The sequence below is a fragment of the Psammomys obesus genome, unplaced genomic scaffold (assembly GCF_907164565.1).
Source record: "Psammomys obesus unplaced genomic scaffold, mPsaObe1.curated_primary_1811, whole genome shotgun sequence".
In the NCBI taxonomy this organism is placed as follows: Eukaryota; Metazoa; Chordata; class Mammalia; order Rodentia; family Muridae; genus Psammomys; species Psammomys obesus.
Window position 1 is genome coordinate 16,584,432 of NW_026592548.1, and position 15,731 is coordinate 16,600,162.

The window sequence follows — 15,731 nt, forward strand, 5'->3', positions numbered from 1 at the left end:
GGAGGCAAATTTAGAGCATCTTTAGTAATTCTGTTCCTGAACAAAAGTCTTGGTAGAGTTCTTCGACCCTCTTCTCATGACAAGTGAATCTGGGACAGATTTTTGTGTTCAGAAATGACCTGTCCCTATGTTTTGTGAATACATGCTGCCTTTACTTAAACATGTTCAAAGTACCTACTTCCTGATGTTTATAAAGTCAGATAATAAGAGGCAAGACAAAAATGGAGATAGTTTTACTTCCCTCCTCCTTGTTAAAACACGCATAGAGTTTCTGGGATGTGGGTACAGCTAGAAACACTTTAAGATGCCGTGGCTCTGGTGGCTAGATTCCCCGTGGATTTATTTTTATCTAACAAGTGGATGGGAGATATTCTGAAGAGCAGTGACCTCCCCCATCCCACAACTGGAACTGCTTTACTAATAAAATGATTCTATCATGACCTCCCCAGATCTTTTGACGCATATTGCTTGGGTGGCACTAAAGGCTAAAGCAGGGCTCCGTTTGGCAACACATTTGCATAAGTTGAACTGAATGATCCCCGTGTGATTCCATGACTCCAGGCCTGGCCTGTCATCTCAGAAAACCCTGAGGTACTCAGCCCAAAGAGATCAAAACTCAAGAATTAACTAGTCTTCATAAAACGAGAACATCTCTAGGAACAGTAAAACAAATGATTATCATTTCTTCTTGGCGTTAGACTATGCCAAGCTAGAGAAAAACAGAGCTCTCAAACGTTGACAATCTGGTATATTGAAGTATGACCATTATTTTTTATTTTCCACATTTTTGGTCCAAAGACAGTTCTGAGTAATTGATTCCCATAATGAGCTATGGTTCGTTAGTCAATTTAATTTATAATTGAATTGGATAGATGTAACTCTGTGTAAAATTGTCTCTGAAGAATCTGTTTTGTTCGTCTGTTCAACTTCTGACAGGGATGGAAGAAAATCTAAATTATTCCCTCCTGCGACGGGGAAAAATTCAGAGTCTCAGCTTCCCTGGTGAAATTAAGAGAAAAAATATTTTTAATAGTTGCCATGCAAAACTATTATGGCTTTACTAAAATTTATACAAGCGTGTCAATTAACACATTCATGGCAAGGACAGCGGATTTGGGAATCTGTGTAAATGCCTGAGGCAAAGACCTCGCTGAGCCCCAGGAAGCTTCCTCATTTATTAGAATGAGCACCAGGTCTTCCGGCATCTATCATCATTGGTTATTGACAAAGATTGTCCTATTGCTACATAAATACACCAGGAAAACAATAGCTCTAATTCTGCAGGTGTTGTGCAATTACCACGACTTGTATTTTCTATACATTTTCAATAATGCTATAATTTGGGAAACAATTATTAAAATAACCATGTAGCATTTTCTTTTTTTTTTTCCCCGTTTGAAAGCCTGTCAGGAAAATTTGAACTTTAATTGTGAACGATAGGCTTCGTTTTCACTCAGATATTTTCTCCCTCTTCATGAAGCCCTTCACATTTAAAACTTTTACAGCCATCTTAGCACACACTCAAAACAAAGCCATAATTATGTAAAAAGAAATGTTTTACAGTTAATGCCATCTAAGACACTCACCAAGTGCCAAAATGCATAGGATTTTGGTAAAAGGCAATCTGTTCTTTGAGGATAATACATGCAAACTACTCTTGTGTGAAACCTGAGGCAGGAGGCAGGAATAGTATACTGCCTTTAGCTCACACCTATGGAACTCACTTTGATACTATGCCCAGAAGTCGGTTACAGGCTGGTATTTGAATGCAGTTTAATCATTTTTAGAAGCGAGGGGCCTTTCGGGTACTCTTGTTCCGTAAGACTTATCACATCTAAGAAAGATGAAGGCATGGCCTTTATTCTTTCTCGTTAACAATGGTAATGATCCCTAATGATGGCCCGTTGCATGAAATCCACTGACTGGGAAGGCAAGCTAGATGAAAACAGCTGTCCTTTCCCACTGTCAGACACCGCTCTTCTGTGGACAAAGAGATCATGGATTCCCGTCCCAGACTCCGATGGAGAAGGCATTATGTCACTGTGTGGCCACTGCCATTTTTATGGGCTTTAATCTAATCCCTTGCAAATGTTAAAAATATATATTTTACTTAGTTATAATGATATGAATAAATGAGGTTTAAGAAAGGCGGGCCAGGATATAAAGTTCAAATGTTACAGTTCTCAAGAGGTGAACCTTTTGTAGCTTCTCTTCTTTTCTGTGCCTGTCTGTTCTCGTTCCTTGTCCTTTGCAGGGTTTTAACTGTGTTTTTTTTAATTACTGACACAAGCAGGAGATGTTTCATTTGAAAAAAAAAATACTGTTCACAGGAGTCACATTCAAACTTAACTCCGCGACTGTAAAGGAAGGAGGAGTTGGCTTTATCGGGTAAATGAAATCAGCAGAGATCTCTGAAACCCATAATTGTAGCATTCCTCCTGGGAGATTTTCAGTGGGCTTCATCTTTTATGTAAGTCAGGTATGTAAAATGGATTGGAAGTGAGTCCGACAAAATATTCAAAGGCACATCAATCATTCATACACAATACCCGTTCAGTGAGGGCTGACTCCGGCACCCAGAGAAGCAGAATCACGGCAACTTATGCTGGGTGCCGGCAGAACCAGCTGTGATCAATCACCTCCTAACCAGCCCAACTTACGTTTTTGCTTTAGTCCTTAAACTCTTTGGAGTAGACTTTGAAAACTATTGTTTTGATCTAAAGTACTAGATCAATACCTATGATTAATAAGCATTCATTTCCCACTAAAGAGGACAATGGCCACTAGGGTCCTGAGCTGTTCTCATAGAGAAAAATATTGGGTGGAGTAGGAGATCATTCATACGTCAGATTTTAGAGGGGTGGTGTTTTGAGCATCTCTTTGGAGATGCCCCTTTATCCAAGATAGCTGTTTCTTCCCAGTAAATGCTTCAGAACCTTGTATACTGATGGGTTCCGTAGTTTCAGTCCGCAGTCAATAAAAATGGAAAGCATTATTTATTGATGATTTGGCCTTGTGAAATTTTATGAGGTGCCTTGTTATAAAAACACATTATAAAGCGTGGGCAAACATTGCAAATGGTACTAATGATATAAAGGGTGGGCGATACAGGGTTCTATGCCTGGGCCCATGCTCGCCGGAAGTTGTGTGAACACTTAAGGGGTCCTGCTTATACCTCATGGCACTTTGGAAAGAGGAGAGACTCTAATACCAGTGACAAGATTAACACCAGGGGCAGTACAAAATCAGTCTTCTGTTACTAGTCTCTGGCTTTCACACTAACAACTTTAACCAGTTCATCCATGCAGGAGGCCATGGCTTATATTTGACTGACTGCATTCAGAATTCCTACTACAGTTTTTTTTTTTATTTTTATTTTTTTTTGCATTGACAACTTTATTGAGAGACTGTTTAATGGAGTGGTTGCTTCACTGCCCGATGATGGTCCCCTGATTTCCATTAATTGAGGAGACTGGCTTCCATTTCAGTAGAGGCTAGCCTGAATGAGAGCTGCTTGAGACATGGGCATGACAGTGAATGCACCATCAGGCAGAGTTGAGAATTTCCCCCTTTGAAACTTTTCAGAGAAAAAGGAAATCCTCAGTCCTTGTACCTTTTTAAGTACTTTCAACTGAGCACCCGTGATAAAGAAAAAAAAAGAATTTCTTTGAGCACACACTTATCCACATCACCCTCAAATACATGAGTTGTGCACTAGCACATGAACATATATGTATATACATGTGTATGTGTATTTGTATATATATATATATGTATATATAAATATATACATATATATATATATATTTAACTGCTTCACTAACAATATCCTAAGCATAATTTGATCATGAATGATCATGAAGCAGGATATCTTTTAAACTTTTTAAAAATTATTTTTGGTTGATTCGTTGTCAAAATATTTTAGTGTTCTTATTAGGGAAGAGAAAAAGCAAGAAGGGGAGCAGAGATGGGGGATGAATATGACCCAAATATGTTATGTGTACATATTAAAATGTCACAGTGAATTCCACGTTTGTGCAGTTACTAGATGCTAGGTTGATAAACTGAGTTTAGCAATGTGGGCTTGAAGGACTGGAAGCTTGAGCTTATGCTTCTGGTGTCGTGTTTAGTCTGTAAAGGCCTTGCAGTCTGTGCTAACTTCCATCTTCAGGCTCAAAGAAGATTTAAAACTTAAGATGTCGATTTTGTGAACTAAGGTAACTGAAGTTACATAATAACCCATGAACCCATTTTAGTGGTTCAAGGGACTTGCAGGCATTTGGGGATATACTAACACCCCCTCTCCTCAGGGTGCAAGGGTTATCTCTGCACTTAAAGCTTTCTGATGTATGCGCTGTGATGGACACTAGTGCTAACACAGGGGATAAATATAGCTACAGCTGACTTTGTGCATGAATATAAGTGAGTACTCCATTGTTTCTGCACAACAAGGCTCATCTCCTGCTGCTTGTTTTGGAGGTCTCTGTGCTAGAGTACTAGGGAGACATTCAGATGCTCTCTGGAGAGTCTCACCTGATAGGAACGTGCATGAGCCTCATGGCCTCATGGTATCAGTCTAGAACAGCACTCCCATACTCTGGCTTTCTCTGCAGCACATAGGAAGAGGAGGAACATTTCTGTTCACTCACTCTGCATTTACCAAGAGTGATCTGTAAGCTTTAGGGTTCAATGTATCTGTCGGTATGGAATGTGAAACCTAATGGAAAAGCACAGACAGAAACTGATTGGATGTGCTATGTTATGATGCATGCACAGGAGGAAACAGTCACCGGGATGTGTCAAGCCGTCTAAGGAAAGCTCCTCACAGGAAGTGATGTGGGAGTTGAGACCTTCAAAATAAATAGGAGAGGTCCAAAGATCAGAGAGATTAAGTGTCTTGCAAAAACTGAAGGATGTTCTTGATGGCTGGCTACATGGACAGAACCGAGTAGGCAATTAGGCAAAGAAGAGAGGCCACATTGAACAAGGTTTGGTGTGTTCTGTCAGGGCTTTCACTTCATTCCGAGACCTATGCACAACAGAGACATTTCAGTGTGGGACAGACACGGGTAGAACTCCAGTACAGAAGGCATTTATGATAATGTCAGCACATGCTAAGTAATCAGGATGTGTAAGCTTGGATTAACATTATCGTCAATATGAATATCATCATCCAAATTTATTGGTTATCACTATTACTATCATATTTGTGGAGTGATCCTTCTAGTTTCAATCTGGAGAAGACTGAAGGTACAGTACATTTTTTTCCCCCAAGTTCTTTGTTCTTGGAAATTTCTCCTTACTTCCTCAGACTTGTCCAGCCTGTTAGTAGTGAATCTTTTGGTAAAGAGTCTTACAGCACTGGACTTTGTCTATATATTTATTTAGACTTGAAGGGACCTAAGTGAGGAAAGGTCAGACCTAGAGGTGACCCTAGAGGAAGCAGGGATGGATAGAATTTGGAGAAATGTTGCCAGAGAGCTTTCACTGTGTAGGAGCACATATTTCATGTGGAAGGCATCTCAAAGGGGGCCAGTTAGGTACACACACTGAATAAATACCTCTTAACTGACCTAGTTTTCGTTTTAACCTAAGAAATCTTCCCACTGCTGGATGGCTGGCCTTTCTATCATTGGCTTACTATTTTTTTCCTATATGAAAATTTTTGGCTTCACCCTTTTCCTTTGAGTTGTAGGTGCATGTGCTTGTGTGAGTTAAGTTTATTTACTTGCAAGGTCAAATGTTTGGCTTGCCTCACTAGAGCCATCAAAAGCAATAACCTTCTATTTTAGAAACTGTGTTTTGCATGATTTGAGTGTGGTTACACTGCCTTAACTTAATCCTCCACCAAGGTGTAATTCTTCATTGAGCAATAGGCATCGAATGTATCTTTAGATTGTGTAAACATTAATGAACGTTTTGCCCACGGTGTTGTTGGCCATACTGAAGACAGTTTGTTTGTGCCATCTGTATCTGTGTAGAAAATTTAAAGAGGTTATCTTCCCTCGATGTCATCAGACACCATTTTGTTGAAGGGAATCAACCCCAGGTTTTCCAGCCAATTGTTAGTCTTGGATCAAAAAGTATCCAAAAGAACACAGATGTGGAGTTTCACGTTCAGCGGGAGGATTGGAAGGAGAGGAAATTATGCAGGGGGTCAGGAGATGGCTCCTCCAGTGGAATGCCAGCTGGGTAAGCATGAGGACCCTGTCTGCAGGCCTGCATGCGTGTCAACGCTGGGCATAGTGGCACCTATCTGTAACTCTGACGCAGGGAAGCGGGGAATGGAAGGATCCCTGGGGCTTATCGGCCTGCCATCTCAGCTTGATTCAGCAAGGTTCAGTGAGGGGCCCTGTCTCAAAAATAAAAACAAAACCAAGGTGGTGAGTGATACCTGATGGCGATCTCTGGCCTCCATCTGCCTGTGCACAGACATTGCGTGTACTACACACAATATAGAAACACACATATCATGAAATAGAGGTCGGAAAACTATCGTAAATGGTCAGGGGAATCAACAGAAGCCAGATATGCAAAGGAAAAGACACTGGGTGTTGAGATAAAGGACAAAGGGATGGATGCAGAAAAAGCCTAGCTGTGTTTTAGGCACTCCATCACACACAGAAACGGGTGGCTTATTCTCGTTCCTGGACACACTGTTGCCTGCTGTGCAGAAATTAAACATCGCACGAAGCAGGTATTTAGAATGCCCATCAGAACAAAAGATTAAAAACTGTAAATCTTGGGCTCATGAGGCCTAGGCGGAACCTGGCAAACCGCCTGTTCCGTATAGCCTTCTCCCAGCTGAAGACACAAACTCCACAATAGCCAGGCAAATACCAAGCACCAATTTGGCAAGGAAATCATTTGTTTTATTTCTCTTTCTTGCCCGAAAGGAACTGATACCTCAATCCTCTCTTTTTTTGTGGCTTATTTTCAAAGCACAGAACCCAAGAGTGAAAGAAAAGAGTGAAAGAAAAAAAAAAGTGAAGGAAACAATGTTTTTGAGTCAGAAGGGAGCCTTTTCTGGTTATGCAGGGGTATCCCCATGGAGATGTGGGGAGAAACTCTTTGTCGTGGGGCAGATCACCTGGACCTGGTCAAATTTCAGGTGCAGAATTCAGCCACCGCAATTTCTTGATTGCGATAAGAAATGATTTTGTTCCAAATAAACAGCATGCCTCCCTCCCCAGTCTGTGATCTGCTTAGCAAGCCTGAAAATGCAGAGGAGAGGAAGACATAATTTAAAGTGGGTATTTGAAAACTAAGGGTATATAATTTGGAAGAGCTGTTTTTGCGTGTGTGTGTGTGTGTGTACTTTGTCAAGTTATAGCTTATCTTTGACTTTTATGTGTGCTTTCCCTTTTGGGTGCATTTTCATCCAATACCGTTGCAGATTTATACATGTAATATAACCGTGAGAATGATGAATGGTGAGCAATACTGGGATTGTTGGTGCTATCCATTTACAATAATAAAAAGTTAAACAGACAAAATGTAATGATAATAGTAAACAAAAAACACCCATGCTTTTCTAACTTTTCATTCCTGACTTTTCTATCTCTGGCGTTTGGCTGTTTTAAACCCTTTGTCCTTTCATCTTTACTTCCATGTTTTCCTTCCTGTTGTGTTTCTCTAGGTTTCTTACTCCTCAAACATTTTCTCTTACTTTTATATTTGTTATAATCTTTAAAATAATTACAAGTGTGTGCGTGAGGAGAGAGAGTGCAAGAGAATGAGACACAGAGAAATAGACACACACACACACACACACACACACACACACACACACACACCTGTGTGTGTGTTTGTGTGGAGAGAAAGAAAGAAGACACAGAGAGATAGAAAGATACACACTCATCACGTGTGTGTGTGTGTGTGTGTGTGTGTGTGTGTGTGTGTAGGGAGTGGGCAAAGAGAGGAGAGGAAGGGAGAAAGACAGAGACAGACAGACAGACAGACAGACAGACTCATTATGTAGTCCTGGCTGTCCTGTAACTTGCTGTGTAGACTACACTGTCCTTGAGCTCATAACGGTCTTCTTGCCTCTGAAAAGCTGGGAGTAAAAGCCTGTGCCACAGTGATGGCCATTTTATTTTTTGGAAACAGTTTATCAGTGTATCTGGAGCTCACCAACTCACCGTGGACCAACAAGCTCTGTTAAGATCTACCTCTCCCCCCCCCCACCACACTAGATTACACGTGAGAGCCTCCCTGCCCTCCCTTTCCTATGCGGATGCTGGCGATTCAAAGTTCAGGTCTCCTTGCTGACTAATCGGTCCCCTCAGACCCACTGTTGGCACTCTCATTAGCCATTCTTCTTTCTACTTTCCACTTCATCTTTTTCTTCCTTTTGTCCTTTTCTCCACTATATTTTTCATATATGTCAATATTTCTTTAATACCTCCTTGCTCATTTTGTTTCTTTCCTGTAAAATGTGCTCCATTGTAGGGGCTAACATGGAAATGCTACAGTGTAACTTGTGTTTGTTCTTGGAACTCTAAAAACACAAGAAAAGTACAAGGGACAATAATTCGTGAGAACATTATATCTGTAAATATATCATGCAGTAGTAGAGCAAGGCTCTGGCTCAGTTGACTCACTCTCTGAGAAATGTGTGGACACTGGACCTTGGACCTGAGTGTCTTGCAGGAACCCTCAGATCATAACTGTGTTATTTTATCCCAGTCCATAAATATCCCAGAATTCTATTAGAATCTGCCAACTCTTTTGTGTTCATCGAATGCACTTAGTCTCAGAATGCTGTGCATGTGGTTTTGCAGACTTTCAGTCGGTGCTGCAGATGGGCTACTAGTCGTCAGCCTCTGTAAGGACATGGTAAAGGTGGGTGTATGTTAGAGCAAGGAGCTGGCGCAAATCCAATCAGAGTATCTGATTTCAGACCCCAAATCAGATACCCCCCTCAAAGCATTAGCAGAGGTACTCAGCAAATTATTAGGCTTATTTGGGAAACCAAATGAATATAAGGTCTACCATGAAGCCACTGATCTTAGTTAAAAAGTAATAGGTAGTGGGGCATAGAGATTGCTAAATCAATAGCAGACTACTAGAGTCTCTTTTATTTTTAAATTTTGGATTGGAAAAGCTACTGTATTCACTGTCTAAAAACTCTTCTGGTGTGTGTTTTTACCTCATGTAGAGTACTGTGTGGTTGAAATTTATCTTTGCCACTCAAGTTCATTTTGACTCTGTTGTAGGCACTGTTTCTAACCCCTCCACACAGACATGAAGGAGTATATTGTCTGTGATGTGTACATTTCCGAAGCAGCATCATAATTTCAGGCACAGCTCTGTTAGCTTTGGCTCCATCATGAAGCTTCTGCTATGACACTTGACTGTAGACCTGTTCTGCCCTGTGTGACTTCCTCACTCCACAATACAGAGCTAGAAGTACCTATCCGCGTGTGGGATAGCTCACACTTCAGACAGAGAGAAAACTGCAGAGAGATGGAGACAAGAGTTGTGAAGTCCTTCAAATTTCCACCCACAAAGCTAAACTTGATGTGAGCTCTCATTTAATTGGCCAGACAAAGTCACATGATCAAGACTGAGCCTAGGTAGATAGAGTTCACGTCTCCTAAGAAAGGAGCTGTAGTTGCATGGCAACAGATGAAGCAGAGAATATTCTTACAGAGAAAGGGAGAGAATGACAGGGACAATATGATTTCCATACATAATAAAAGCTATTGAAATAAATTATAGCCAGGAGAATAAAATTATTAGTATATTCTCTTGAGAATGAATAGACAGGAGATAGTTTTAAGAACTTTTTCTTTGTGTAGTTTTCTCACCAAGATCCTCCCATTGATAAGTGGAGTTGCATAACATTATCAGATTAAGTACTTAGCATTAATGCAATACAATAGTTAAATACATGACTATGAAGTGGCTAAAGGTCAAAGAAGGATGATACCAGAAGAATTATAGAGTGATTTCTTTTGCTCTAAGATCCAGAGAAAACTTGAAGTTCTTCAAGACTCCAAATTGTGCCATTCCAAAGCTAATATTCCATTTTCTAGAATTACCATGGAATGGAGAATATATAATATATAGATTGTCTTTTTAAGTAATATATGTCAACCTTCACTCAGAAAAGGGCAACAGTTCACATAGTTTTTGATAAATGTGGTTGAAAAAGATTCAGGACCTCACTGAGCTTTCTCTGACTATCCTGTCAAGAACATTTGCTACAGCCCAAGATTCCATGTCTTTAAGTAGTTAGCACACTCTGCTCATGTGTTCTTGGCAGAATCGTTCTCTTCTTCCAGAATCCATGAAGACTGGGTTTTGCCATAGGCTGGGAACTTGTGTTTGTTGAGGGACTCAGAGCATTTGCAGACAGGGAGGCTGAGAAGTCTCAACAATGAGCAGATTAGATTTGATAAAAGGAAATGGCCAACTGGTCTAAATTCTTGTGGAACATCATGTGTTCTCTGAGAAACAAGAAGCGAGATGCCAGATCAACAAAGGTTTCAACAACTCATTTTTCCAGTGGAAGGAAACTTACTCATCTCAGATCCATATTGCAATTACATAATTATATTTCTTTATTGCTAGCCCATTATCTATGACATATCTATATTTAAATTATTCAGCTTATGCTCAATAATTTTATTACATGACATGCTAAATTATTTAGCTGTTTATTTAAGAACTAGCTGAATTTACGAAATTATTTTCAGTTTGGTAAAGAAAGTTTGAAATGGGTAAGGCTTAAATAACATTCATTATGTGTCTGGGTAGTCAGAGAAGGATGCCGCAAGGTGAATAATTTCCATTCCAGAGATTTTTTTTTGAGCTGCTTTAGCTGGTTTCCACTTGCACACAGGCTTGTATACAATAAGTACTCAGTAAATATTTACTGACTTGACATCGGAAAGTTAAGGGCAGGTATGGGGCTAGGTCAGAAAGCCTAACTCATACCCAGTCAGAAATCCAGACTGATCACCAACTGAATATGTCTGAAGAACTCATTAAAACCCAGGGGAAATGCAGAAGAACATTCCTCCCCTACTCCATTACTCTGTGGGAAATAGAAATGAAATAGATCATTTACATAACGGCATAATGTGCCTAGATATAACAGATTATTTGCATAACTGCATAATGCCACTAATCAGGGAAAAAGCCTTAAATATTTCTGGGATATGAACATACAGAATTATATAAGGTATGCATATCAACCAATAATCAGTGCCTTCTCTTTTTTTTGCAACCCATGTCCTGATAAGGAGCAACAACATCCACAGAACAAATGAGCCTCCCTGACACTAGGGACTGAGAACTGGGCATGCCGGGGAGAGGCCAGGCTGTGCCATCTGAGCTCAGTTTCTCCAGACCAGTTGTCTTGCATCATGAGCAACTAGTAGAGACCTGTGCTCATGAAAACACCAAGGCAAAGCCCCTTGAAAGTAATTTTCAGGTGAGTAAGGAGGAAGGAAAGGCTAGGCTGTTCGCTGGTATCAGTGCTTTTCCTGTCCTGTTAATAATGATAGCATTTCAAGACACTAGCCAGATAAGAGGGGGAAAAAAAGGCTATGCAGTTTAGTGATAATAATCTTTTTTCTCCCATAATCAGAGTAGCTACACTCTGTTATATATTTATCTCAGCGCTAAGGTTCCTGAATGTGTATAACTCCACGGAGTTCATTTATATTTTTAATGTATCTCAGATTCATTTCAGATCCTGATTTCCCAGCACAAACTAAAGTAACAAATATATAATTATTCTCATAAATAACTCAGCACCTTACATTTCAAGCGCGTTTTCCCACAAGGCACAAGTGCCCTATATTAAATTCTTTTAAGTGTAAGTTGATTAAGGTAAAAATTAGTTGTTATTACCTCATGGACATTTTCGTTTTAGGAGCAATTCATAGTCAGGTCTACACCAAGTCCATTTGTTGCTGCCCACAGGTATAATCATCAGGAAAATTAATAATCATGTTCAGTGTGACTATAAATCATTGTGGTTTAGGCAATTAATTTCTGTAGAAAAATGAAGGATCTATAAGCATTATTAAAGTGCAAAGTACATACTGTAGACACCAGGATCCAAAGTCGTGTTGAGAATGCAGGGTGTCTAGTTTCAGTGTGTTATTGTGGGGTCATCCGAGGAGGCAGGGGCACTGACGATCCTCAGTAAATAATGTGGTGACTTTTAGCAGTTTATAAATGCAGTTTCCAGTGAATGCGGTATTCAGTCTCTAAGTCAGATGAAGTGGAAAGAGTCGCTCATTTTTAATAAAGGCCGAGAGAACCAATAGAAGCAAATGAACAGGGGGGTATTTGACTGAGCCCACAGTCATGGCTTGGCAAATATCCCAAGAGCCAGAGTCCAAGGAATGCTGTTTACCAAATTATTTCCTGTAAGACTTCTTTGACTCTGGTCTATCTGGTCAGTGTGCAAAGTCAGACCCGAGAGACAAAGTTCCCTAGTGAAATGTCTAGACAGTAGCGTCTACTCGTGAATGAAAGGGTGGGCACAGACCATCGCCTCGTCACTTATTTTCCCATTCAACCTTCACAATGTCAAGTATGTATGATTATGTTAATAGATGAGAAAATATGCTCCTGGTGCTCAAGCAGTCTCTGAAATAAAGGTCAGAGGATATGGTAGTCTTAATTTCAGTCTTAGCTGATCTCCAAAGTTTAACGCTTGCTTTCCAAATCTCACTCTTTTATCTACCCTTTGCTTCCTCTTTTTTATCCGTCTCTTTATGTTTCTGTGATATGGCTTTCTTTCTCTGATGTTTGCCTCAATCTTTATGTTTTTTGCCTGCTGTGTCTCCAGAGCCCTATGATGCCCTTGGGCATTTCACAGTCAGCTAACAGTCCTTGGGCTCAGAGCTCTGCAATGGTGGCATTGGTGGATGTGACAATTGTAAGAAGGATTTATTTCTCTTCCTGGTTTTAGGCACTATGACTTTACCAACTTTGCCTTAGCACATGCTTCTCTTGTCCCACCACAGCCAACTTTATTAGTTTCTATTCTAAGAAGGCCATATCTCAGCTTTATTCGTGTATTGTATTTTCTGAGGCAGGCTAAGAAAAGGAGGGAGAAAGAGAGCCAAGGGAGCAGAAGGAAAAGAATAGGAAAGAGGAAGGAAAAGGTTGCAGAATGACCAGAAGATTCACCATAGATTCCCTTAAGTAGCAAACTAATTTTAAGCCAGAATGTTATTTGATTTGTGTGCCTTTCCGGAATTGTTCGTGGCATAACGTGAGCCACACCCAACGGCAGTTATCCAGCATCCCATCTTACAGAACACAGTGCACGGCTAACCCCACTTGACTCTGGACAATGGTCTTATATCTGTCACACAGGGAAGGGTCTGAAAGGCTAGGGGCAGAGTAAGTGACTTATTTCAGCTACACAGCTACACAGCTACACAGTGAAAGAGGAGGGCAGGAGCTCAAACTCAGTTCTTGTGACTCCTTAGCCATGGCTTCTTCAATGGAGACAACCAACTTCTCCTCTGAGATTGGCATCCCCGTTCGGTGAGACATTAACTCAGCTTGTGTGCTCTTATTTCTGTGGAATTTGCTCCAGTTAATGGGGTCGGAACTCTCCCCATTACTCAATCTGATGGATGCTGCCCAATCTCACTTACCTGATGACTTCAGGCCTTAGCACCTGAGTCACACCTTTCTCTTCAAATTCCTTCGTTTCCAGACATCTTTTGCTTTCTTCTTTCTCCTTTCTTTATCTCAGATAATTCTTTCTCTTTCTTTGGGTGGTTCACCTTTCTCTGCCCATGTATTTAAATGATAAATTTTTGGTCCGTTTCTATGTAAGCATCTTAACCATGAAGTCATCCCCCTAAAGAATCAGACGTTGCTCTGTGTTGATCTTGAACGTTTGTATATTCACACCTAGGGTCTAGATGTCTCCTTTTATCTCCATGTCCATAGTTTCAATTCCTAAATAGATATATCTATTGTAACGTTAAACAGGCAAACAATTAGACAGGGATAAAACCCAGTTTTATCCCCGAATTAGATTTCTCATCTTCACAAAGTGGTTTTTCTATTGCCTTCCCACCTTAGTTAACAGAGACAGCAGCGAGGGCCCGATAACTCAGCCGTCAACCAAGATGCCTTAGCAAGTTCTGCTGGATCTACATTCTCCCCCGCATCTATCCCTTCTTCTGTACCCTCACTGAAGTTTATTTCGCCCGTGTCTTCATTGCTTATACTCTGATTGCTGCAATAGCTGTTTAACCATTTATCGTGCAGCAGAATCTCATCCGTACAATGTAACCACAGTAGAGATATGAGTTCCTGGCTATAAGGGCACCTAGTTCCTTTCTCATCTTCTGTGCCTAATCAAGAAGGTGCACCAGGGATGTGAGGAACATAACATAGCATAGCATAGGGGGATGTAACCTAATGTAACATCACGAGACACTTCCCATCTCTATCCAGAGTGGATTTCCCACCCACAGCCTGAGCCCAAGTCAGCCTCTCTAGACCCAGTTCCCATGGTCCACAATCACTTCACCCCCTTGTCTTTCTTTTCAGCACACCGTACTTCTAAGCATTATAATGGTTTCCTGCTTTCTTTATTGATCCTCCCCTCTATTATATACTTCAGAAGTCAAGAGATCCTCTCATCTTTACTGCAAGGTCAGGGCTGTGAAAAGTATGAGCGTGGCATATGTATGTCGTTTGGTACCTCTGCAGAGACAGCAGGCACAATTAAACGGCATTGTTGAAGAGCGAATAAAAGGACCATTAACTAAAGTGTGTTCAAACTTTAGGAAGAAAAGGGCACAGGGCGACTCAGGTAATACTGGAAAGGAACACATATCACCTCTTGGCTCATGGGGTTAGAAGGAGACTTAGCAGGTTGGGTAAACAGGACGGGCAGGAAAAGCTTACAGGAAGTTAGTGTGACAGAGATGGGCAGCCTCCTGTGAGAAGCAAGCTAGAGGGGGGAGCTGGGAGGAGATACGCCGACCTCCTGCCTCTCAGTTATCTCGGTTAGTCTGATGGAGACCAGGCAGTGAGAGATCATGTCAAGCAGGGTCTGTGGTCCTCAAAGATCAGCCTCCCAGGCAGGGCAAGGTGGAGAAGGTTGGAGCAGATGTGGAGAGGCATTTGGAAGTTCTCAGTGTCTAGGTTGGTGAAAGTGAAGGAATCAAGGAATGAGCGACCATCCCAACTGTATCCTAATGCACATAAAAAGGACGTGCCACTCCTTTTTAACTCCTTTTAAACTCCTTTTCTTTAACAATGAATATAACAACTTGGGTCCTTTTTTTGTGGCACCTGATTTCTGTCTTCTTGGTTTTCTTTGTTTATATTAAGTTTCCTGCCTTCCAAAGAGAATCCTTATGTAGTTAACAGTTACTTCATTTGGACTTCTGCAATAATTTGAGATGAATTTATTTACAGTTATCCCTGTATTGTATTATTTAAATTTCTGTTATGATTGTCCTTGAGAGCAAGGACTATGGATTTATTTATTACAAAACTCCAGTATCTCAACAATGCACAGTGCAGAGTATTTAATGAGAGAATAATTAATGAATGAACGGGCAAGAAAAAGGAGCTTATTCAGGGTAATCACAGTTTACTGGGTTCTATAGAATCTGAAGAATATAACACTTGAGTTTTAGAATTCTGAAAGTGAAGTCTTTTTCTTCTTCTTCTTCTTCTTCTTCTTCTTCTTCTTCTTCTTCTTCTTCTTCTTCTTCTTCTTCTTC